We start from the raw sequence: 25,079 nt of genomic DNA on the forward strand, positions 1-25,079 counted from the left end.
GTGATACCCCAAATGTAATGCAATTAACGGACATAGAGTAGTTGAAAATACTGAAGTTTGAGTGGGTCTGTGAGAGAAAGTGACTTGGTATGTACATGTGTAAGCGAAGACAGACGAGTAACATGCACCACTGAACTTTTAGAACTCGGCTGTTTTAGCTTTAGCTGTGCTCTACATTTTGGGAGCTTGCCTGAACCCATGTGAACCATAGCGAAAGATACATCGCGATAGGTACATATCAAGATAGTTCTTGAAAAATATTAAAACTGTTGTAGCTCAGTACTCTCACATGATTGGCATAGAAAAATTAGCTAGCTGTATAATACATTAACCTTCAAATACGTTGTAAATTAGGATCCTAGAATAAAGGTCAGCTGTAGTGCCTAACTAAAGTTTACAACAGCAGACAAGTGTTGAATAAAACTTCATTCTGTTTCCTGTTGTTTTTTTCTTTCTTTCTTTCTTTCTTTTTTTTCTTTTTTTTTCTTTAAATCCTGCCGAGAGTAGAGTTCCATTCTAGGCCAGGCTGGAAACTGATGCATTCCAAGAAAGTTGCCTTTGCATTTAACCCAAGCTGATTACAGTTAATGTACAGATCATATATTGAAGTGCAGAAAGAGCTTTTCATGGGACAGGCGCTGCTGGCCTAAAGAGACCGGAAAGACCCAAGGATAAAGGTCCTGGAATCTGTAGCACTTCCTTGCTCACTAAGAACAAAACAGTGCTCCAGCTTGTGCTTTGAGCAGGACTGACGACATCACTGTTAGGTTGGCTTCAGGAAATGAGAATTTTAACAGGATATTTCTCTTATGGAAAGAGAACTCCTATACCAACCCAGCGAGGTGGTGTCACGAGGGCTAGAAGCAACACTTTGAAGTTAAACCTGCTGCAGTTCATAGAAATATATTGCTCCAGGATGGTATAAAACGCAGTATGACCCTAAAATTCATAGCTTATGAGGTGGCGGTGAGGACATTTGTTTTGAAAGGAACGTGGGAATGGGAAAATAGGCCCCGAAAAGGCTGCAAATAGATTAGGTCAGTTTTAGATGTTTTGACCCTCTCCCTAACACTGTAATTTTGGCAAATGTACACCAGCATTCAGAGGCTGAGGCGCGCTTTAAGTTTGAGCATCTCTGGTAAGAAACCATGTATCTCTTTTTGAGGTCTTGAACTTTTCTTTAAAACATCCACTGTGCTTCGAATGGGAAAATCACATCCATGAATATGTTTGTAGGACAGTGTTGGTTGTTATTGTTTCAAGTATCAGCTGCTAACTCTTGATTCAGACAGAAGTGATTTTGTAAAACAGGTTTTTTCGTTCTCTGCATTTGTTGTTTTATGAGTTGAACACCGTGTCTTGATGGCTGTTTAATATTTGGCATTGGCATTTGCCCAGGAGGCTACCCAGGCCTGTTAAATCTCACTAGCGCACAGCAGCACCTATTTTGTAACCAGTAAAGTGACAATGCAAAGCATCTCTTCAGAACCTACACCTGCAGCCTGAGAGAATAGATGTAAAAATGCAAATTCATCCACCTGCCAAGCCTAACTTAACCTGCCTTTTTTAATACTTCTAAGTCACCCCTGATGCAGGTCCTGAATGCCCCTTGTGAATGGTATTCAGAAAGTAGGACATGCATACTTAAGTTTTACATGTCCTACCAGTGAAAAATCTCCAAAGTAGTTTTTCACTGTGTCAAGACCTGCTCTCTCATAGAAAAGCACTGGGTTACATTTAAACACCTTGCAATGCATAACTTCAGTTTGGGAAATTCTAGAACTATGATTCAAGTTAATAGTAATTTAAAACAAATCTAAGGATACCCTTGAGGGTGAGAATGCACGTCACAAAAACAAATAACATAAAAATGGTCAAGTCAGATTTCTATTACTATTTTGAAAATGGCAGTTTAAAAAATTGGTATATTCCTCCCTAAAGCGTCTAGTAGCCTTTTCAGAGTTAATCCCCTTCTGTCACCTATCCAACTGCTGGCCCCATGCAAGGATGTGTTAATGACTGCCTGGAAAGGGGAACAAAAGGGCCTTGGATGGTAGGAGGTGTGTTCTCTTCCTGACAGGTTGACCTGGGGGATGTGCTCACCAAATGCACAAGCTTTAAAGGAGCTTCCGCTGTACCAGGCAAATGTAACTCACATCTAGGCCTGCTTTTGCCATTGTCCAAGTTGCCAGTTTGACATCAATCCCAATGCTGGGGAATCTTGTTCCAGAACTGGTTTGCAGGCAGAGTTTCTCATTTCTCTAGAATACACCTCAGGATGTGTCCAGAGCTCTGCACAAGGGAAGAAAGGTTCCGCCATATTGGCTTACGGTAGAGAAGGGCGCTGTGGGGCAGTTTGCAATAAAACACACAGGACGTGTGGATAGGCCACCCCTGGGAAGTTTTACCCCATTGGTTAGGGAGTGGCCAGGAGTCCACATCCTCCCCAAACAGCTGCGACTGGGCAGCAAAGTGTCACCCTCAGTACACTCTTCAGAACACCTCTGGACCTGTGGTAAGACAGAAGGAATGCACCTGCTGTTAAACCTGTGGAGAGAACCCCCAAATGCTAGACTTTCCCCCACGACTTGGCTAGCCTCCTGTTAAGCTCCAAGACCTCAAAAGCTACAAGAAGCTCACATATCTGCTCAGCACAGCTGACCATTTCAGTGGAGTTGCCCTGGATGCTGCTGGTGGCTTCTTCTGGGAGATTGAGTCCTAACCCCCAAGTGGAGCCCGAAAGGTCCCAGACATTTGGCTGGTGTTAGTGTACTCTTTCCCCATCAAAAACTACAAGACTGGACCTTTTCCAAACTCTATGCAAGAGAAATTAGAGGCTATCAACAGGCTTCTGACGCCTAACTTCTGGTCAGTCTCAACTTGCTGATTTTACCCACTTAAAGGATCCAGACTTGCAAAAAAGTTTCTAAGTCCAAAGTTAGAGAACCAACATGGAGCAGCTCACCAACTACCACAATGCCTTTCTGGGCGGCTACTTTGGACTTTGCCTGCTTGGAGCTTCCCTGCCTCTGTCGAGAGCCTCAAACGTCCCATGGGAGCTGAGACCCTCACTGAGAATCTGCTCTTTACCTAGCTGCTGTCAACAAGTCCCTATTTGCATCCGGCAGGTGCCTCAATGTGCCCTCTACCTTGTTGATGAGAACTTTTCTCTAGAAAAACGACTTAGTGAAAGGGTAAACTTTCCACCGGGATAAACCATATCCTTGTATCTGACCTGTACTCCTTTCCGGTCTGCCTTAATTTTGACTGTGTAGTGTGACCAGATACCCTCAGTTGGGTCTTTGTGCTTTTCGGCCCCTAAAAACACCTAAAAATTTGCTAATTCATATTTCCGGTTCTCTCCATCTGATTTTTTGATACGTTTGGTGTCTATTTGTTCACTAAAAGTTCTATTTGTAGAAGTTTTTTTGTTTTGACTTTTTAACTGATTGGTGCTGCTAAAGGCTTTACACATTTCTTCTAAGTTAAGCCTGCCTGCTCTGTGGTAAAGCTACTAAAAGTTGAGCTCGAGTTTCAAATATTGAGTCCTAACTGGACTTAGTAATGAATAGTGCAATTATTACTTGCAGAGGACTACCAACCACTTAAACTAATAATCCATTTTCTCACAATAGTGCACATTCCTTTTCATTTTGGAGGTTCCTTTTATTTGCTTTATTAAAAGGAATTTCAATAAATCTTAAATTGGAATTCATGTAAGTGCCCCTTTCAGTGTAGAAACAGTTCCAGTGACATTTTCAATACTATCCGATTAGAATGGTTACTACTCATGCAAGTCTCCAAGTTGCCTGCTAACAGATGAGCCATCTTCTTTTACTTCAGTTTTAAATTATTTTGTGCACATCTGCATGCCATACTCCTTTCAACTTGTTATTGTGCAAAACTTAAATCAAATTTTGTTTGTTGTATATATTATTTGGGAATTGTTTGTGAATAAATTGAAAATTGAATTGTTCTGAAATAATTATAATGAACATAGGATGTCGGTGGTAAGAGAAATGGTATATGTTACTGGATGTGACGAAACATGGCTAATTTGGATGTGAAAAGTGAATACTCAACATTAGACTTTTCCCTTCAAAATGAAAATATTAATAAAAGTTAATTTTCCATAAGTATCTTGGGGACTCATTTAGTCCTTGACTGGTGGCCCTCTACATACAGTGGTGGTGGAGGCCCTGGCCCTCCTGGCACGGGACAGCCCATCATCCTTAAATATCACCACCTAATATCTAGCATGCTGCCATATTTTTGCATCTGACTTGACCTGTTTTTTAAAGTTCTGCCAAAAGAAAACCCATAGCCGAGTTTTCTTTCTGCTGAACTGAATAAAAATGTCCCTAGTGTTCAGGGAGATATGTTTTCCCTAAGCTTAACTATTTCTGTGCCTTAATCCACTGTACCTTGCATAGAGGGGTCCCAGACAGGAATCAGATCAGTGGTGAAAACCCTATTCTAAATAGGGAAGGGCATTCATCACTATGACCATGCGTCGCTGACCAATGCGCCACCGGGTCAAGTGTTTCGATCTTTGGATCGAGCTGAGGCTCTACCATAGGAAACCTGGAAACTTCTCTACCTCTAAATGAGGGGGGTAATAGCAGGTCTGGTGGGTTGAGAGCCCTGACTTTGTTGTTGGGTGACTACTTTGTCATACCCTAATTGTAACCCTATCATATTGACACTGCTCAATCTCTTGCATCATATTATTTGCTACAATGAATTCAGTCTCTTCCTTTTTATCACACCGGCCTCTTCATATCAATGTCCATGTAATCAGTGCACTGCTGTAGCTTTTCTTTTGATGTTTGTGGTCTGTTGTAAAAGATGGACCATTTACGACTCTTTGAGGTGCCATTTTATGCTACGTTACCTGTAAGCATGCAGCTTGTCTTCAGCTGACTCTATTCAGTATATGGGCATGTATACACAAGAAATGCAAAAACGGTGATAAAGAACAAGACATTTTAGCAGTATATATTTTAATGTCTTGCTTTATTGCAAGGTTTTTGTGAACTGCATTACGGTCAAATTGGAATTCTTCAAGGAAAGGGTCATCTAGGTAGATGCCAGAGGGCACGTCCCATTCTGGCCGCCTATGCAGTTAGCAAGTTCAACATTCAGCTTTGATGTGCGAATATAGGGTTCTTGCAGGCATTCTAGTAAACTATTTACAGTTGTGTCTGGGGCTTTTAAAATGTGTCACTAGTTCACTTACATGAGAAAACACAATTTATCTGCATGCTGCACATTGTCTCTTTTTCTGCAACATCTTTCCAGTAATGTTTTTTCTAAGTCGTGTAATAGTATTAGTAATGTAGATTATTTATTATATTTTTATGACAAAAGTGGCAGTAAAAATCATGAAACCCATTGTTTACTTGTAAAAGGGGGCTTAAATTCAATACAAATACAATATCTAGAGGAGAAGTCAAGAGATTATAATTTTGTCTACAACCCATTATATTTAGAAACCAATTTAAGTTATGAAGAAGGTGACAAATATCCTAAATTAGCTGCAGCAATGACTATAAACATCAGTTCACAGAAAATTCAATTACTATGATCTAAAGCACTAAACAATATATATCTTTAATCTTAGAGCTTGCTTTCAAAATAAAATAAATTATATGATAAAGAGCCCTTCGGCGCACTTCTAAAATATCTTAGGATGTAAATTGATTCTGCTACCTACAAAGACCATGTGAAACTAAAACAGAGAATCCATGCAAACCATTAGTTTAGTTCTCTTTAGCCACAATAACTCTATACTTGTGAGAGGGCAATAATAATTAGCATTAGAAACATCTGAAGTTGCAGTTATACTTCGTCTTTCGCCATCTAATCACAGTGAAGCAAGGCTGGGAGCCAGGCAGGGCTACCACCCAAGGATGTGCATTCCAACTCTAGAGCTCTATTGAGTGGCAGCACTTGCTTTAAGCCACTTCTGGCTCAAGCAGCCTGAAGACCATTTTTTATTACATTTCTTTTCTAATTGGTCAAAAATGTGATATCCCCATCAAATCTGATTAAAAAAAATGTATAAGGAAAATAACTCAAGTATTTTTTGTAGCATTTTCACAAGTGGAGATATGAAATAAATGTCTGTCAGGGAATAGTCTTGTAACATTTACACAGGAAAATTGTCAGTTCTGTCGAGCGTTCAGAAAGCAACCTCCAACTTGCTCGTAAAGCCCAAGGTTTTACAGTCTTGGTCTGCCAGAGGTTGGGGCAAGGTAGGTGCAACCCCATTCCAGTAGCCACAATTCTGCTGTCACTTGGAAAAGCCCAAGCAGATGGTGTCTTCAAAAAGAAGACCCAGAGGAGGACGAAGTTCTGAGGCAAAAAACCTCCTTATGGCAGCAACCACAGGAAGTATGGAACAAAGGAATAATAGAGCCATGCAGGAACGAGCTGGAGAAACAGAAAGGAAGAGAGAATCCACCTTGCCGGAGCACAGGAAGAAACAGGAATGAGAAATTACACCCATAGGAACGAAGAAGGGTTGTGACACAAGAAGCAAAACAAAAAGTGGTCTTATTCGCTGTTGGAGCAGGAAGTACCTCACAGGAAATTGCAAGCCAACATGATGAATTGGGAAAGAGAACTAAAAGCATGAGGAGCTGCCATTTTAGATTGGGTTTCTCAAATACCTAGAATTCCTTCCCAGGGAATTCTGGGTAAAAGCACCTTGAAGAACATGGAGACGCTGACGGCGTACTCCCAGCTGACTGCCCCATGAAGAAGAACGCAGTTTCGGAAGATGATACCGGTGGAGCAGCCATGTAAGGTAAGTACTTTAGAGAGCAAACGCGCCAGCTCGCCGGCCTTTCCCCTGCTGTCCTCATACCATCTCACCTCTCTGGGAGCAAAGAGAAGGTTGCTGCCGGGTGGGACACCGGCGCAGCAGGAAATAACTTTTGGGTTTTATTTCAGTGTGAGGTAACTAATCCCGATATGTAGCTTTTTAAAAAATATATATATATAAAATATATCCTACTGGCACGAACCCGTAGGTAGTTCTAGTTGGGACCAAAGTTTCCATAAGAAAAGCATTTATTGTTTTGCCAATAACATTGGCACCACTTGATGAATCTCCGCAAAACTTCCCCTTCTTGGTTTAGCTGTTGAGTTGAAAGTTTTGGGGTGAACCGTCAAGCGGGGGCCGGGAAAAAAGAGGGGTCCCAAAATGCGTTTTTCCCATGTATTGTCTTATGGGGATTTTTCATTTTTTGTACACGACTACAGCCCGTCCCGCTGAACAGAATTACACCAAATTTGGCAGGAATCTAGATTTTGGTCCAGAACACTTGCTTTTTGTAATTTGGTGTAAATCCATTCAGTAGTTTTTTAGATGTTTAACTTTAAAATGTATAGATATCTGGGGTCCTGAGTCCTTGCAGTGGACTTGTGGACCCTACAAAAATTTGATTGGCTGCCAACACTTCAACCTGGAAGTTGAAAAGGGGAAATGGGTATACTATTTGAAATTCCGGTGGAAAATACGGAAACATTTTTACATTTTTAAAAAAAAACAAGATAAGTGTGTGTATTGACTGGACGAAATTGCTTTGTAACAGGTAATTGAATGTTCTCAATATAGTATTGTACCATTAGCAGCTTTAGTTTAATCATCATGTAAGGAAGCGTCGGTGCATTCTGTGTTACCTATGAATGCAGGAAATGTACTGCAGGGATTGTTATGACATAAAAATCTGTTGCACTGATTATTGAAAACCTAATGCAAAAACCTGCAAGCACTGCTGTTTAGGCTGCTTGTAAAATAAAATGGAAATAATGCAGTGCTTGCAAATATGATATCGATGCTAATACAAATATTTTTGACTTGGCTTTTCTTGAGTTCAATTTTTTGTAATATTTAAGGAAAATAAAAAATAAAAAAGCAAACTTTAATTGAAAACAGCAAAGTTTGTTCATAGACAAAAAACCAGACGTGGTCGCAAGCAGTACATGCAGTTCTAGTAAATCAGAAGAGATACTTGTCATGTGGATGAGCACGACATGATTCCATTATGGTACAGCAATACGTTTCATAAATACTTCTCCACTCAGTTGCCTCTGCACTGGTTGGTCTCCTGTCTTCCTTTAATACCACTGCTCCTAGGTTTCTTACTGGCAACTTGAGGACCCAGCTGGACGTAGATTGCTATAATTCTCAGCCAAGCCTCATGGTTAAATAGAGGTATCCAGATCCGATCTGTTCTCATGCTACAGTGGAAGCCTAAAGATCGGTCATGTGACTCGCAAAGTATTCGTCTTTGAAATGGGTCTATAGAGAACATACCTGACAGTAGGCGGATAATAAAAACGTATGTGGCCTAGTTGAACAATTTGAACCCTATGAAAGGAAGACACAACTGCAGTCTGCTTTCCCGAGCAGACTATATCCGTGCTGAAGAGTTTAGAAGCCATGGACTTTATTCATAAACTGGAAAGTATATTTCCTCCCTGTTTAAATCAGGCATATCAATCAATCAATCAAAACATTTATAGAGCGCACTACTCACCTGTGAGGGTCTCAAGGCGCTGAGGGGGGTGGGGAGGTGCTACTACTGCTCGAACAGCCAGATCTTGAAGTCTCCTGAAGATCAGCAGGTCCTGGGTCTGTGGCAGGTGAATGGGGAGGGTGTTCATGTCTTGGCGGCGAGGTGGGAGAACGATCTGCCGCTGGAGGTTGTTCGGTGGATGCGTGGAACGGCAGCGAGGGTAGCGGAGCGAAGCTGGTGGTTCGGCGTGTAGAAGGTGAGTCGTTTGTTGAGGTATGTTGGTCCGGCGTTGTGGAGTGCTTTGTGAGCATGGGTGAGGAGCTTGAAGGTGATCCTCTTGTTGACAGGCAGCCAGTGCAGGTCTCTCAGGTGGGCAGTGATGTGGCGGAGGATGTTGAGGATGAGGCATGCGGAGGCGTTCTGTATTTGTTGAAGTCTTTTCTGTAATTTGGCCATGGTTCCTACGTAGAGGGCGTTGCCGTAGTCCAGCCTGCTGCTGACGAGGACCAGGGTGACCATCCTTCTGGTTTCAGTGGGGATTCATCTGTAGATCTTGCAAAGCATGAGGAGGGTGTTGAAGCAGGAGGAGGAGACAGCGTTGACTTGCTGGTTCATTGAAAGTGATGAGTCCTGGCTGAACCCCAGGTTGCGTGCGTGGTCAGTGGGGGTCGGGCAGCTCCCAGTGTGGCCGGCTACCAGGAGTCGTCCCAGGCGGAGGGGGTGGAGCCAAGGATGAAGACCTCCATCTTGTCAGAGTTCAGTTTCAGGCAACTGTTCTTCATCCATTCGGCGACGGCCTTCATTCCTTCGTGGAGGTTGGTTTTGACGGTGGAGGCGTCCTTGGTGAGGGAGAGGATCAGCTGGGTGTTGTCAGCGTATGAGATGATGTTGAGGTCGTGCGATCGGACGATGTTGGCGAGCGGTGCCATGTAGACGTTGAAAAGGGTTGGACTGAGGGATGATCCCTGGGGTACGCCGCAAGTGATCTTTGTGGCTTCGGAACGGAATGGAGGGAGGCAGACTCTCTGGGTTCTGCCGGTGAGGAAGGAGGTGGTCCAGTCCAGGGCTTTGTTGCGGATCCCTGCGTCATGGAGACGTGTGTGTAGGTGTATGGTGGCAGACTGTGTCGACTCGTGGGATACCTGGTAGTGAAATACAATAACTGACAGATTTTGGGCCATCCTAAACAAGCAACATAGCTTGAGTAATGCAGTACATTTTGATAAAGCTTTTTTTCAGCTTAATAAAAATAAATTGGAAGCAGTATTGGGGACCCTTTCAATTATAGATTGAAAACTGGTGCTAATTTTAACATGATTGTGGGATGTAAATATTGTTTCATTAAGAGTCCTATAAAACTGTAGTTGTTTAAATTGTTCTACTGTTAGGAAGTTCAAAATTGCTTGCTCCACGAATATATTCTTTGTCCTTTATGTTTACTAATCACGGGCCGTTTTATGTGTAAAGATATTTAAACTTTGTAATTCAATCAATCGGGGGTTTGTAAAGCGGACTACTCACCTGTTAGGGTCTCAAGGAGGGGGGGTGGGGGAGTGTGCGGCTCTGTTGGGGTCAACTGAAAATCAGGTCTTGAGGTCTTTCCTGAACTGGAGCAGTGTAGGGTTTTGCTGGAGGTGGCGGGGGAGGTCGTTCCACCCGCTCTAGTCCTTTAAACGCGTGGCCAGGGAGAGGTCAACTGATTGGAGGTTACTCTTGGAGGTGTAGAAGGAGAGACGGTTGTTGAGGTGTTCGGTCTGCTGATATGGAGGGCCTTGTATGCGTGCGTGAGCAGCTTGAATGTTATTCTTCTTTCAACAGGGAGCCAGAGTAGATTGCCGAGGTGTTGGGTGATGTGGTTGTGCCAGGGTAAGTTGAGGATAAGTCTGGCTGCGGCATTCTGGACAGTCGGGAGCTTGTGGAGGAGTTTTTTGTTGATTCCGGCATTAAAGGCGTTGCCGTAGTCCAGTTTTCTGGGGTTGAGGGCGTGCATGACGTTTTTCTGGATTCTGAGGGGATTCATTTGAATGTTTTTCAGAGTATGCAGAGGGTGTTGAAGCAGGTCGAGGATACACATTGATCTGGTGCTTCATAGTGAGCGATGAGTCCAGTATGATGCCAAGGTTACGTGCATGGTCCGTCGGGGTGGGTGGGTTTCTGAGGGCGGGGGCCCACCAGGTATCGTCCCAAGCTGAGGGGATGGAGCCAAGGATGAGGACTTCTGTTTTCTCTGAGTTGAGTTTCAGGCAGCTGTTCTTCATCCAGGTTGCGACGGCTTTCATCCCTTCTTGGAAGTTGTTGCTGGTGATGTTTGGTTCCTTGGTGAGGCAGAGGATGAGCTGGGTGTCATTGGCGTAGGAGACTATGCTGAGCTCTTGGTTTCTGACCATGTTTGCGAGGGGGGCTATGTGGATGTTGAAGTGTGGGGCTCAGGGAGGATCCCTGGGGTACTCCGCGTTTGGTCTCTGTCGGTTCCGAGAGGTAGGGCGGGAGTCTGTCTCTCTTGTGTTCTGCCTGTGAGGAATGAGCGCATCCAGTCTAGCACCTTTTTCTTTGGATGCCAGCATTGTGGAGTCTGGTGGGTAGTGTGCAGTGGGAAATGGCATCGAAGGATCCTGAGGTCCAGGAGGATGAGGGCTGCCGTTTGGCCCTGGTCGAGGAAGGCACGGATGTCATCAGTGGTGGTGATAAGGAATGTCTTGGTGTTGTGGTTGCTGCAGAATCCGGATTGGGAGATGTCTAGGACATTGTTGACTTCGATGAAGTGTGCTAGCTGGGTGTTGATGGTTTTTCCGATGACCTTGGCTGCGAATGGAAGCAGAGAGATGTGCCTGAAGTTTTTGAGGTTCGTCAGATCTGCGGAGGGTTTCTTCAGGAGGGGGTTGACTTCGGCATGCTTCTAGTTACCGGAAATGTGGCAGTTTCAATTATTTGCAGTAATCCCCTTTAACTTCTATTAAAAAATCTTGCCGTGTGATTTAATCAGGTGTACATGAGGTACTGCTCCAATTATTTACTTCAATATGTTAGAGAGAATGTACCTGTCTGTATTATACTCTGCAGTACTATGAACTAAATATTTGAAATTTCTAGTGTCTCAAATGGGGCCAGCTAATTATATCATTTTCATAACACTCGGATCTATACATTTCTCTTTGTTTTATAACCTGCTTTAATTTTTTCCTGCTAATGTATTTATTGTGCTGATCTGTATTCTAATGGGCAGCATGCACATACGTGCAAAAACACACGCATGCATATGCACAGCCACGTACACGTAGATCTAGCCATATACATCTATAGCTGCCTTGTGTTACAAGCAGTTGGCCATATATTTCTGTATTATACTCCAGTTTATGAACAGCAGGCTTTTCGAAAGTCCACGTGCCAGCTATTTTCCTTCTCAATTAGTGGTCTATCAAATCCATCCCGCCCTTGGGTGCTATATTGAAGTGTAACAGCACACACACATACATATATTTCCAGACTCAAAACAAAGAAGTGCAGCTGCTCCATCCTTTTCCCAGTTTGCTTGGAAATGAATTGCATGCTTCAAAGTTAACTGCAACTCAGCACAAATTCCTGTAGTATTTACCGCCACCTAGAGAGGCTGTATTGCCCCCATAACGAAAGTCTAATTAGTGTCTGTTACCCTTTTTTTTAAATACCACCGTAAAGTCAATCTAAGATGCTAGAAATTGAGTAAATTAGAGAAAGTTACCCCCTCGTTGTTTGAAACGAGCTTTCTGAGTTATAATGGCAATTGTTTGATTTGGCAGGATGCTAAAGCTTTGGTCCCCTGAATCTTTAGTTTGCGCATTTTTCATCCCCTACTCAATCGTTCAACAAAAGAAAATCATCCATGAAACTATAGGAAAAGAACCGTGAATAAACATTCTGAGGGACAGAATAGTTTTGCTACGAGTCAAAATACATATTTGGTACATCATGATTCCATGTTGTACTGGGCAGGCTGGACTACTGTAAATATTAATTTTGTTTCGGGGGGAAACATGTTTTGGGGGCTTATTCAAAAAGGCATTTTGGAGTACTTACTTAAAGCAGTACTTATAACGCGCTATTTATTATACACCTTTATAAATTGAGCCCTGGAATATGTAAGATGTGAATAAAATTATTCATGTAGTATTAATACAAAGAACTGTGTCTCTTTGCACTTTCATAAGGAGTTGGACGTTTCTGGGCCAATTCAAAAAGTCATGAAAGTGATTGTAAAAGAGTACCCCCCCCCCCCCCCCTCACCACCCTCCAATAGTATTATAGTATTGCTTTCTGTGCTCGTTACTGCTTTTGTGAATTGGCCTCTTGGTTTCTCCGGATTAGACTCGTTTTCTTCATTTTTTCCCCACTTTTTAGAATTTTGCTTTAATTTTCACCCTGGGCTTTCAAAACCCGTAAGGAAACTGTGTGCTTAACAACTGTAGAAATATATTTGTTATTTGAGTTATGTTTGCTTTTAAATAGTCTGGTAAGCATTCTCAAGTTATCTTGGCACGTGCAGGTGTTGGTGAATTTAGGTTGTGAAAATTAAATAAAAATAAAAAAAAGTTTCAAAAAAATGTAATACACATCTTCATTGTGATTTGGACCATAATGTGCTCATCATAAGTCAACTCTGTTAAGGCTTACTGGCCCACAAGCCCATTTCGGAGACTGGCCTGCTCAGTGAGCCTTGTGTTCCTAGATAGAACACTTTTGGGGCCATTGCTAGCTACAATTAAAAACAGTTTTAAGCCTGTGGATAAAAATGATGTACAGCGATCCAAATCAGAACGGCACGGTCTTGTAGAAGAACCCGATAATTAATATGCTGAAAGAAAGTGTTTGGCAAAATCTTGTTACTTGCGTTTTATTTTTAACACCTTTATATCCATTTGGAGAAAACTAACAGGAGATGTGCTGGTAAAACTATACACCTTCATTAATTTACAGAAATAACTTGTGTGTTTCTAGCAGCCCTTGCTGCTGGGAAAGATTTGTGGACTCGTGGTAATAACTCGATCCTGCCACTTTTGCACTGTTTATCATTTTTAGGTCTCGCCTAGCGTTGCCGCACACATGCCTAGCTCGCTCGGCGAGATTTAATGCAGATGATTACTTTAACAAAAGGGCTTTAAGCCCGCCCCTCATTTCCATTGGCTGGCGTCACCCTTTATGCTAAACGGTGGCCAGCCATTGGAAAAGAGCTATGTATGTTGCCTCCCTTTGGCTTTTTTTGCCGGCCCACTTGGACTGCCTTGCCTGCTTTCCGTCCGCCGTAAATGTTTTCTAACCTTTATGGGGCCATGTGTTTCAAACACATGGCCCCATAAAGACAAGCTCCGGCGCGATCCTCTTTCGTTTTCGGGACCGCGCTTGTCTTTCACCTCCGTCCTCTCCCGACGGCAAAGCGCGAGCCCTCCTCCCAGGCTGGCAGGCACCTGGAGGCGCAGCGCTGCCCCTCGCTAGCCTCCTTCAGCAAAGTCATTCCTTGCAGAGGGTGATTAATGCACACCCGCATCTGGCATCACTCGGAGAAATGACAGTTAGCCTATCAATCCTGCGAGCAGGGCGGGGGGCTCCAGGGCACCCGGCTGTCAGATGGAGTGGGAGTGCACGGAAGACGGCGAGCGTCGAGGCACTGGGGTGACACGCCAGTAATGCGTTTTCATATCTTCATGGGGAAAAGTCGCCACAGTCTGCCCGACATTTAACTTCGAGTTCATTGGTCAGCAGCCCTCCGTTCAGCAGTGCCTTTGAGAACTCACTTGGAAGATGCCCTGCATAGATTTTCTGCATATTAGGCACTTGGAAACTTAAATATACACTAAACAGGGAGATGCCGATTTGCACTTCCTACATTGATGCTCGCCGCTTGTCCGTGCACAATATAATTTCAGTCAAACGTTCTTCTAAACCTGCACAAGGGGCATTGGGGCTGCATTTTCACCCAGACACGCTCTCTCTCTGTCGCACACGCCCTCCTGCACAAACACAAACACATCAAGAAAACATGGACATATGGACAGGGTCTGAAGTTCGAAGCTCAATCTAAAGCAGTGGCAGGGGTGTGCTTTGGGCTTTTGCGGGGTTTAAGTCCATTGTTGGGCTTTTTCCTCCTAAAGTGCGACAAACCATAATCCAGGCTTTAAACATGTCCAGATTGGATTATGGAAACACCCTTTATTTGGGCGCTAATAAGGCCAGTATCAAGCGTCTGCAAAGGGTTCAGAATGCTGCAGCTCGTTTGTTAGTAGCACTCCCGAAGTCCAGTTGAGTTGTCCATCTGCTCCCCAAGTTGCACTGGCTGGCGGTTGAAAAGCGCATCCAGTTCAATTCGTATAAAATCTTGTCCTGTCAGGCTCCTGTGGGCTTGTCTAACTTGCTCAAGTTTTATGTTCCGCAACACCTATTGAGATCGGCGGGCCGTGCCCAGGTTTGTATCCCCCGTGTTTCTAAAGCTAGAGAAGGCGGCCGTTCTTTTTGAAGCCTAGCGGCAAAACTTTGGAACTAATTGCCTGTTTCCATTAGATTAATCCAGAATCACCTGGCTTTTCGTAAAGCCATAAAAACCTGGCTTTTCCCCGGCTCTGTCAATTAACATCTTTTTCAGTTAACATTTCACTTCTGTCTCCTGGGTGTCTGTCTTGGTTTGGGATCGCGCTGGGACGCCCCATTGCTGGGGCAGCCATGCGCTATACAAATCTGACTAATAATAATAACATGGACATATCACAGACACATACAGCTATATAGTCACAAACGCACGGGACAAACAGGAGCACACGCACAAAGCAAATGCGCACAGATATAATAAAAAAAATGCACTGAACATACACAAACACACATGGCAAGCAAACACCCAAAAATTTCATGCACACACACACATAACAAAAAGCATGCAAAGGCAAGGAGCAAATATGAGTTCTTGCACACATACCCACATACAACATGCAGCCAGCCCCTGAAGCCCCTATTATTAACGACACGAGAGCAGGTGCGCCAAGCATGGCGCACTTACACCCAGCTGGCAGCAGTACATATTACACGTTCAGGTGAGAGGGTCCACTGACGCAGTCACGCGGAATAAATGACCTGAGTCATTGCCTTGAATGAAAGGATAATTTTAAATGTCAGAGAGCAAGGTGCGCCGCGCCCAGCGAGGGTAAGCGTGCTGCAATGCCTGTCTCTTCAGAAAAGAGACGGCAATGACATCACAGGGGCGGCACTGAAAGAAATATCCAAAATGAACCAAATAGCCATAAATAAACCAGAATATGCACCTGGGACCGAAAGCCTAACCAAAGAAGGTCCTGAAGGAGACTGGGGGAGGCAGAGATGTGAGCAGGAGCCCACAGACGCACATTCATTTACTTCACTTTTTTAGATAGTCCGGCTTTAAAACCATTCCGGGAACTACCAGGACAGAGTTATTGATGACTGAGTTGAGATCTGTTAGAAAGAAGAAAAACAAGCATTGGCATAGCCAATAGGTCTCGCCTTTGGGACCTAATAAGTGTTTAGCTATGCAACAGTTGATGTTGTTGCACCAGGGATATTGTGCTGCATATCTAAATACTTATAAGGTCCCAAAGCCGAGACCTATTGGCTATGCCAATGTTTGTTCTAATATTTTAGCCTGCCAGCGGACCGTTTCAGCTCAAGGCCATTCACAGAATGGTTGAACACAGCATAGTTACAACTCGCTTCATCATCCGTGGCAAAAACAAAATACTGTTGGACATCATTACTATTAACTGGTCAGTAATTATACTGTCAGTAATTAAGTACCACTGTTGCTGCCTTAGGTGCAACTCCCTTTAGGTAAATATTTGTAAGAGTTTTTTTATGTTGGGGAAGGAAAGCCATCTCTCACAGAGCTAATGCATCAACACAAAACCTATATTTCTCCTACTCGCTAAAGCATATTGCGCTTTACGTTAGTCTATTGCATTGTACCTTTGTAAGTGTTTAAATTGAATTCCCCACCATGTGTGCCTCCGCTACACAAGAAAATAATACTTTTAATGTACCAGGTGAATTGTGGTCAGATATAGAGGCTAGTAGTAGTGCAGAGGGTGTATGTGACCCCAATTTGACTGGCATGCTGAACAGAGACCTTTTTTCTTCTCCCAGCATTGCAATTTCAGATGCCTCATTTACTGGCACCTTCAAATCACACTACAACCCACAGTTTCAGTGAACTTTTTTTTAATAGAGAAATTCATATCATTTCATACATGAGTTTTTTTTGTTTTTTTAAAATCAATCCTCTGCTTTGGAACTCTGACTATGTACTGGAAGAGATTGGGGCATTAGTAGAAAGGGGTGAGAACCCGCCTTGATTCATGCTAGTGCAGGGATGGTTTGAAATAGGGTCTCGGTTTTCTATCCTCTGCTAATCCCAGCTATCTTATTTTTCTACTCAGTCTGCTAGAACTTTGCCATTGTTTTAGGGAGGATCAAGAGCTGTATATCACATTACATTTTCTCAATTTGCTATCCGGCAATAAAGAGTTTGTTATGAGTTAAAGGGTTCTAATTTTCAAACAAGTTTCGTAAGACATCTTTATTAAGTCACAAATTAAATTCATCAATCTCAGTTAGTCATTAGAATCTCATTAGAAGTGAATTAATCAATAAGTAATCAATAAAATGCATTAGACGTGTTCCATAAAGGAAAGAAAATCCCTACTCTAAGAATGAGAAGAAAAAGGTCTCCATCTCTGAGATCCATAAAGAGTTTTGATATTGAAAAATCATAAAGCTTCAGCATTCAGATTAGCTCAATAAATTAATAATTGATTCAAGCAGACTGTCTCACAAAGAGAAGGTCAAGAAACTGAGTCTCAGAGCAGCGTGGAATGGGGTACTAGGTAAGGAATATGGTGTAAAGAGTTGTCCTACTCTAGGAACACGCACTATTGTAGACAAATCACCGGTGAGTCCCTGGCGAGCAGACTACCCGAAGCATTGCACAAGCAACGCATCCACTAATTTGGAGGCTGGTCCTGCTACGATGAACTTGGGCAGCGTGGCTCACAAACGTGGACTTTACAGCCATACTAGTGGCGTGACTGCAGTGGGGGAAGGAGCGGCCAGCGGAATCACTCACAAAATGGCGCTCGCCACTCGCAGTTCCGTCCTGGGCCGCTTCATGCTCGGCATCAATATGCAGATACGGCCTTTTAAGCCTGCTGCAAGCTCCGGGGCGCCGTGCCCCCTGACCTGCAGCCGAGCTCTGCGCTGACGTGTAGTGGACAGCAGGGCTCGGAAACGAGAGTCCGACATCCTAGGCTGGTGCGGTGCAGTGCAGTGCGGTGACCGGTAGCAGCTGGAAGGAGATTCCACTACATGCTGTGCTGCGGTGAGTGACTGAGGAGCAGGCATTGCGTTTCCACCTTAGCCCAATAGGCTCTAAGCTACAATACTATTTTGGCTCCAATATCTTTGACCCCTCTGACCTGCCCGATCCGTCTTGGGAGACCTGGGAGCCACTGTGTGTCCACCCTCTTGCGCCTGGAGGTCTGTTTCAGTAATCCGAGCGTGTAGAGAGCTCCCCAGGCACACTGACTTCATATTTTGTGGGGTACTACGCAGCATCTATTAATTCATTACTGGTGACCGCTTGGAGTCACAGCGACTGGTACCCCCTTCTAATCTCTATGATCCTCTGGTAAAGTGCTCTGATATCTCCGGGTCTAGTCAGCGCCACCGTCGATGGAACTCTGACTGAAACTGTTTGTACTTACCTCAGAGACTGAATACCCTTGGCCGCTGCCCGGTGGAGCTGTCCTAAGCAGCTACAGAGGAGTCTGGAACCCTTGGCCGTCACCTACCCAGCCGGACATCGGACATTGTTTTTCACGGTTCTTCTTGGTTTATCTCTTTCACACTGACTGCTTGGTTCCCTCTAATGGACTTTTCCCCTCCCCTGTTTTCTTTTCCCTCTCTCTGTTCCGCCACACACTAGTAATGCAAACTACTATGCTATTGTGGTTTCATCAGGTGTCCTTATATGCTATTCGCTAGTAACTCTTATTTTTACTTTGTAATCACTGTGTAACTTGTGTAAAATTATGGGCAGACCCATAACAAGGAAATCATCTAGGTAATGTATGATGTTGATATAATCAGTTTTGTGGGTGAACACCCATTGCAACATCGTGCTAAACTGCTCAAAGTAGTTACAGGAAATAACAAATACCATAGGCATACTCTTGTCATAAAAATAGTGGCCCCGTAATGAAACCCAAGGGAGTGGCAATCCTAGAGGTACACTGGAAGAAGTCAGATTGCAGACTTGATGTCCGTTTTTGCTAGAAGAGTCCCAGGGCCCAGCCTGCCCAACTTAGCCAATGCCATGTCAACTGACATATAAGTCACCGAGCAGAGATTACGGTTGATCGCATAGTTGACACATAAGCCCTTGGGTGCCGAGAGATTATGGATTAGCCTAAACTGACCAGATTCTTTTTTCTGAACCACACCCAAGGGGGAACAAACAAACACAGACCATGGGGGCTCGGTAAAAGGACCCGAGATCCTGTCCAACCTGCATTCCTTCTCTAGTTTGAGTGGCTACCCCTGGATGTCCCGCACGCACAACAAATTATTGCAGTGAGAAACAGGTAACACTCCATGAGCCTGAATATGAAATCCACTGGAAAAACCCAGAAATAACTACTGAGCAACTTTCCTATTGGGGTACATATTAAGCCAAGAGAAGAGTTTCTCAATTCAAATCAGGGTGGGTAAGGCCTTACTGGTTGAATGCCTTTGAGGACTCTTTTCCTTTTATCTTTGGATTTTTAACACATTTAATTTCTGGATAGGAGGGGCTGTCCGCAGAATGAGCATACATGTTTGAATTTGCAAGATCCCGCAGGCCGAGTGCACAGCTTTCTGTTAAATACCCAACTGGATCCTTTCATATCCCCATTACCCCATTGAGTACAAAAAGCCTGCTTATTGGGGGTCTTGCCATTCAAGCTTTCAAGCCATACTTTAACTACATGCTTTTGCCATGGACTCAACCTGTCTCTGCAAGTCTGCAATGTTGAACAGCACAGTGACGGAAGGAGCTCAAGGGGAGGTGAGTGTATGTGCGCTCCCTCACCTCCTGCTGTGGGAGTCGCTAGCTGAGACAACAAAGATGCGATTGAAGAGAGGACCCCGGTCGTAGCACCTGTAGAAGCCCCCAAACCCTTCTTAGTCTGCCTGAGCCACTGTCTGTGAAAGCCCAGCTGGCTGCATTCCTGGCTCCTGTGTGCTAGGTCCTGGCCCAAGTTGCCCTATGGAGCACCTGGTTCTCTGAGCTGAGAGTAGCTTCAAGGACTGCCTAATCTCAGCCATCACACTAAGTACCCCACTGGACCCAAACCCAGCCTGTTGTGGATCAGCGAGAGTGGTGATGCATGTAGGGGCCAAAGGCAGGGCATTGAGGCATAGATTGGAAACCGTCAGGTGGGTTAACCCTATACTGGAGACAGTCGGTGGTTGAGCCTAGATTGGAGCCAGTCGCCCGAGTCACTCTGGGACTCTTCCACCACGATCACTCTGAAGTTCGTGGACTGGGCTATGCCGTGTGGGGAAGATTGGCTGGATTATATCTTGGCTCTTCTCTTCTCGTTTGGGATGGCCACCCCATGGGAACAATTGACCGTTTCAGGCTTTCTACTGGGACCTGTTCAGGTTCTGGCTTGTGGTCAGGTTTCTTACCATTCCCCAAATTTGCAAGGACCATCTTTAACACTTGGGCCAGTTCAGGGTCACCAACCTTCCTCTTGCCCACCCTGAACCCTTTGAGGTATTTAAACTCAGGAAACCATGAACACCAACAGTATAAGCAGCAGTGGAATACAGTTAGATTCACTGGAGGAGTACTCATCTTGAGTCCTGTCCGCTTTCCTGGCCCAGCACAGCTGCTGGAAGAGGGGTGTGCACATTCACTGCTGTACAGGCCACAACATCCAAAACAAGTCACACAGGGAAGGGGGAGGGTGACCTTCGCTCAAAGACAAGAGGACCCTACCAATGGGGAAAACGGGGGAGGGAATTGTAAAGCCCACAAAAACGGGGAATAACCATCTATAGGGAACTGTTAGTGCTAGCCTGGGGAATCAGAGAATGAAACAATCTGTGAGAACATAACTGAGCAGAAGGAGCCCACCGTTGATGCGGCGCTCTGGTGTGGGTGAGGCAAAAACACAAGTAGGTGGGAGCCTGCAAGAGAGCTGTAATGCTGCGAGTAAGAAGCCTGCCTGCGCTGATGTGGCACTCCAGCAAGGCTGGGGAACACCCAAGCAAGAAAGGAATGCCTCCTCCGAGAGAAGGAGCCCACGCTGATGCACCCCTCCAGTGTGGTTGAGACAAAGGGGGTGAGGAGTAAACAACCTCCATAACATGGAGCCTGCACTAATGCGGTGCTCCAGTGTGCAAGACCGAGGAGCCTGCGCGAATGCGGTGCTCCAGTGTGCAGGACTAAGAAGCCTGTGCTCTTCCGATGAAGCAGAATCAAAAAAGGGAGGGTGGCGTGGGCGGACCAGCTAGCCCAAGAATTCATGGAAACAGTTGCACAACAGCTGCCCAAACGGCCCAGAGGGCCCTGCTGAATGGCGTTGATCCGCTGACCTGGGAAGCTATGAAGGTGCGCTGGGCTGATGCAGCTGCTGCCTCTGACATCACAAACCAAGCACACTGCTGCTCCCATCATCACAAAGTCTCCAGTAGGAACGTGGGGACTGGGGCAGCATTACCCTAAATAGTCACAACTGTTGCGACGGCATGGGCAAGGAGCACCACTTGGCCCAACATCCGAACAACGTTCCCACCGGAACCCGGAAGTTTTGCCCCTTCCCCCCATGCCTCCACGGCCAGCGAGTCACAAGCAGGGGGAGGAGGCCCAACCCCCGGGGGCCCCGGGTCCAAATTCTGCGCCCGGTAAGTCAGAGCGCTCTATTCATGATTGTGTATCTCTCTTTTTAGATTATTGAAGATTAGAAAAAACTAGTTGTTCAGCTTTGCAGTGTTAGACTTTTTTAAATAAATTGCATCCTAAAATAGCTGTCATTTAGTTAAAGTAGTGACTTCAAAGAAGGTTTGGTGCTTCTTAGATCGTATTACATGCCATATGCAAATGTTAATGCAGCACATGCAGAGCTTAATTTTGTCCCGGTGGTTGTGGGTGCTCAGCATCAGCACTTCAATTGTAACACATTGTTGACACTCCACAACAAGGTGACACTATTTGAGCATTTTTTTTGCACAAGCATGTCGGCAGAGCATTTGTCAATCCAAAGTACAGTAAAAATATATAGAATACTAGTGCGTCCAAGATATACTTACAACTGTGTGTGACCTAGTATAGTTCAAATGGGTCACACCTGAAGGAGTATGATGCCATTTGGAAGTGCTGGCGGGTCAGTGGGAGCTGCAAGCGGCAGTGGCCTCACGAGAAATCGCTTAGGCCCTGGTACTTATTTTTCCAGAGATTAAGCACTGGGCGCATGTAATCCAGCCTAAGTGTTGTATGCGTTCCAGTCAGTTTCCATTTGAGCCACTGTAGAAGGTCATTGTATCAACACCTTTATCTGCAGTCTGTTTTGGTGGATGCCACAGAGGCCATTAACCCATGTATTATTGGACCTTTGTGCACTTTTGTGTCCTACTCCATCACTCCTGTAAACTCAGAAATGTCTGCACCAGCACTGTTGGACCTGGTCCACTCCACAGGGTGGTCCTAAATGTTTGCCTTCCCCCTCCTTTCTTTGCTGAACCACTTTTTGTTGGCGTATAAGACTCTCTGCTCCTGCTAACCAGCAGTAAAGTGTTTGTGCTCATCCCTTCTAAACATACTAGAATTGGCCTACATTTGATAAGTACTTTCAATTGTACGTGTAGTGCCCTAGTTTATAGTACCTGTCCGATCTGGCACTTTCAGCAGGGTCACCCCCAAGCCTTTTGCCTTCCTCCTCTTCTTTTTACTGAATTCATTTTTGTTGGCCCTAGTACTTGCATATTTAATTTACTCATAAGTCCCTAGTAAAGTTCACCTCATGTGCCTAGCCTATAAATTAAATGCTACTAGTGGGCCTGCAGCACTGATTGTGCCACCCACTCAGGTAGCCCTTTAAGCATGTCTCAGGTCTGCTATTGTAGAAGCTGTGTGCAGTTGTAAACTGCCATGTCGACCTGACAAGTTAACCCTCTTGCCAGGCCCTAACTTTCCTTTTTAGTACATCTAAGCCACCCCTAAGGTAGGCCCTAGGCAGCCCCATGGGCAGAGTGCAGTGTGTATATGTACTTTTAAGTTTTACATGTCCAGGTAATGAAAACTGCTGCTGAAAGGACTGTCACTCTGCTGGACTCCTGCTCTGCTGTGCTGACCTGCTACCCTCCTTGCCCAATAGGTAGAAGGGCTGGACCTGCATCAGTACAACCCAGAACCAAAGTGACTCCAAGGGCTTGCTGGCTTACCTTGTGTTTTCTAAAGTCTCAGGGACATAAAAGACTTCCAACTCACCTATCATAGCACCTGGACTCTGTCATCTGGGATTTCTACCCTACCAAGAGGTGCCACCCTAGTCCTAGACTATTGGAAGTGCTCCTAAGGTGCTCTGCCTTCTGTGGTCCTTTGCGGAATGGACCCCGGACGACGCAAAGCAGCACCACACAGACCGTGCACCACGATTTAAAGTACTGTGTTCAGCAGGTGGGTTCCTGTAACTGGCCCATGGCTGTCAGCCTGAACTGGCAAATGTGTCCCGATCTGGAGTGACCAGAAAACCACAGTTGGCACTTTGCGCTTTTATATGCTATTTTCACCAAATTATTTAAAAATTCATATCTCAAGTTCTACTTCTTGGTTTTTTGTTGTGTTGGTCTTGTCTTGCTCATTAAATTAAGCCATGTTTTTTTTAACCTTGTGTGGTGCCTTTCTGTGTGGTGTTTTCATTGTTTTACCATATTACGTGTTGCACAAATACTTTCCACTTTGCTTCTTGAGTTGAGCCTGGCTGCTCTGTGCCAAGCTACCAGAGGTTGAGCACAGGTTAATTTAAAGTGGGTATCTGACATACCCTGATTAGTACTGTGGTTCCTGCTTTGACAGGGTGCATACCTCTGCCTACCAGAAACCCAATTTTTAGCAGTACCACATGTACCCAGGGCCTGTATATTAAATGCTTCTTGTGGGCTGCAACACTGATTGTTCTGCCCACTAAAGTAGCCTTTTAAAACCTGTCTCAGGCCTGCTACTGTAGCCAGATATGCAGTTTTAAACAGCCATTTCTATCTGGCAAAAACGTTTGCCAGGCCTAAAATGTGTTTTAATGCCTATAAGTCACCCAGTAAGGTAGGCCCTAAAGGCTCATGGGGCAGATTGCATGGACTTTATAAAGAAGGACTTGTGGGTTCAAGTTATTCATGTCATGTAAGAGAAAAACTCCTAAAGTAGTTTTTCACTGCTGTAAGGCTACCTCTCCCATAGATTGGGTTACCTTATTACACATAAAGTGGCAACTTAAGTTTTGTACAAGATAGAGATATGCTTTTTACTCTCAATTGAATTGTAAGTTAAAATCCTCTTTAGTGGTAAAGTCAGAATTTAGGTTACTATTTTTCTGCCCTGAACTAAATATGCCTTTCTACTTATGTTGAGGTTTACATGACTATGAATAGCTCTCTTGTGGTGTTTTGTATATTGCTTCCAGACAAAGAGCCTGATTACAATCTTAGCAGATGGAATACCCCATCACAAATGTGACGGATATCCTGTCCGCCGTATTACAGCTTCCATTGCATCCTACAGAACTTGTAGTGTGGTGGATGGGATATTCGTCACCTGTGTGACGGATTATCCTATCCCCAAACATAGCAATCTGGCCCAAAGAGACAAAAGAGGCCTAGGTGAGGAGGGAGAGGGGCTTCTGGATGGATGGCTGGGGGGGGAGAAGGAAAGTTATGCCCTACCATGATTACACTTCAAAGGACTCTGCCTGCAGCACACACAAAAGTTCCTGAAACCAGGCCTGCCCTTGCCTTTGTCACCCTGGACAGTTTGGAGCCAGGACAAGGGGAATGGGAAGACCTCACCAGAACCAGTGTTGGTGGTACGTCGGGGAATTCCTCCACACAAGGGCTGGAACCAGGTATAAAAGTGGGACCTTCAGAACATTATTGAATCTGTGGAAGATTCAGAAGTACTGCCCTGCTGTCTGAAGAAAGACGTTTGGAACTACTGCCTTAAACCAAGGCTTTTAAGAAGTGATTCCAAGGGATAGTTGGATCACATCCCATGTGAGCTAAAGGGACACAACAATCTTTCATGGGCAGCATTGGAACTGCCTAGCTGACCATCACCAACTGGACCTGCCTATGGCCTCTGCTGGGGTGAGTCCGGGTCCCCAAGAGGTGCCCCTGAGGTCCTGTTCCCTTGGCTGGCATCAGTGTGTACTCCTGAAGGCAAGGTGAAGACACAGAGGTTTGGGCTCCTCACATCTGCAATGTGATCTCTTTGCACTGAGAATCAATCATTTGCTATGAGCGCCAGCG

General features: G+C 44.7%; 1 protein-coding gene across 1 annotated transcript in view; it reads left to right on the forward strand.

Moving 5' to 3' along the window:
- The window catches only part of CHST8 (carbohydrate sulfotransferase 8), a 1,187,960-nt gene that overhangs the window by 12,095 nt on the left and 1,150,786 nt on the right, over positions 1–25,079 (forward strand). The gene's annotated exons all lie outside the window — the stretch shown is intronic.

Source organism: Triturus cristatus, chromosome 12, assembly GCF_964204655.1.
Source record: "Triturus cristatus chromosome 12, aTriCri1.1, whole genome shotgun sequence".
NCBI lineage: Eukaryota > Metazoa > Chordata > Amphibia > Caudata > Salamandridae > Triturus > Triturus cristatus.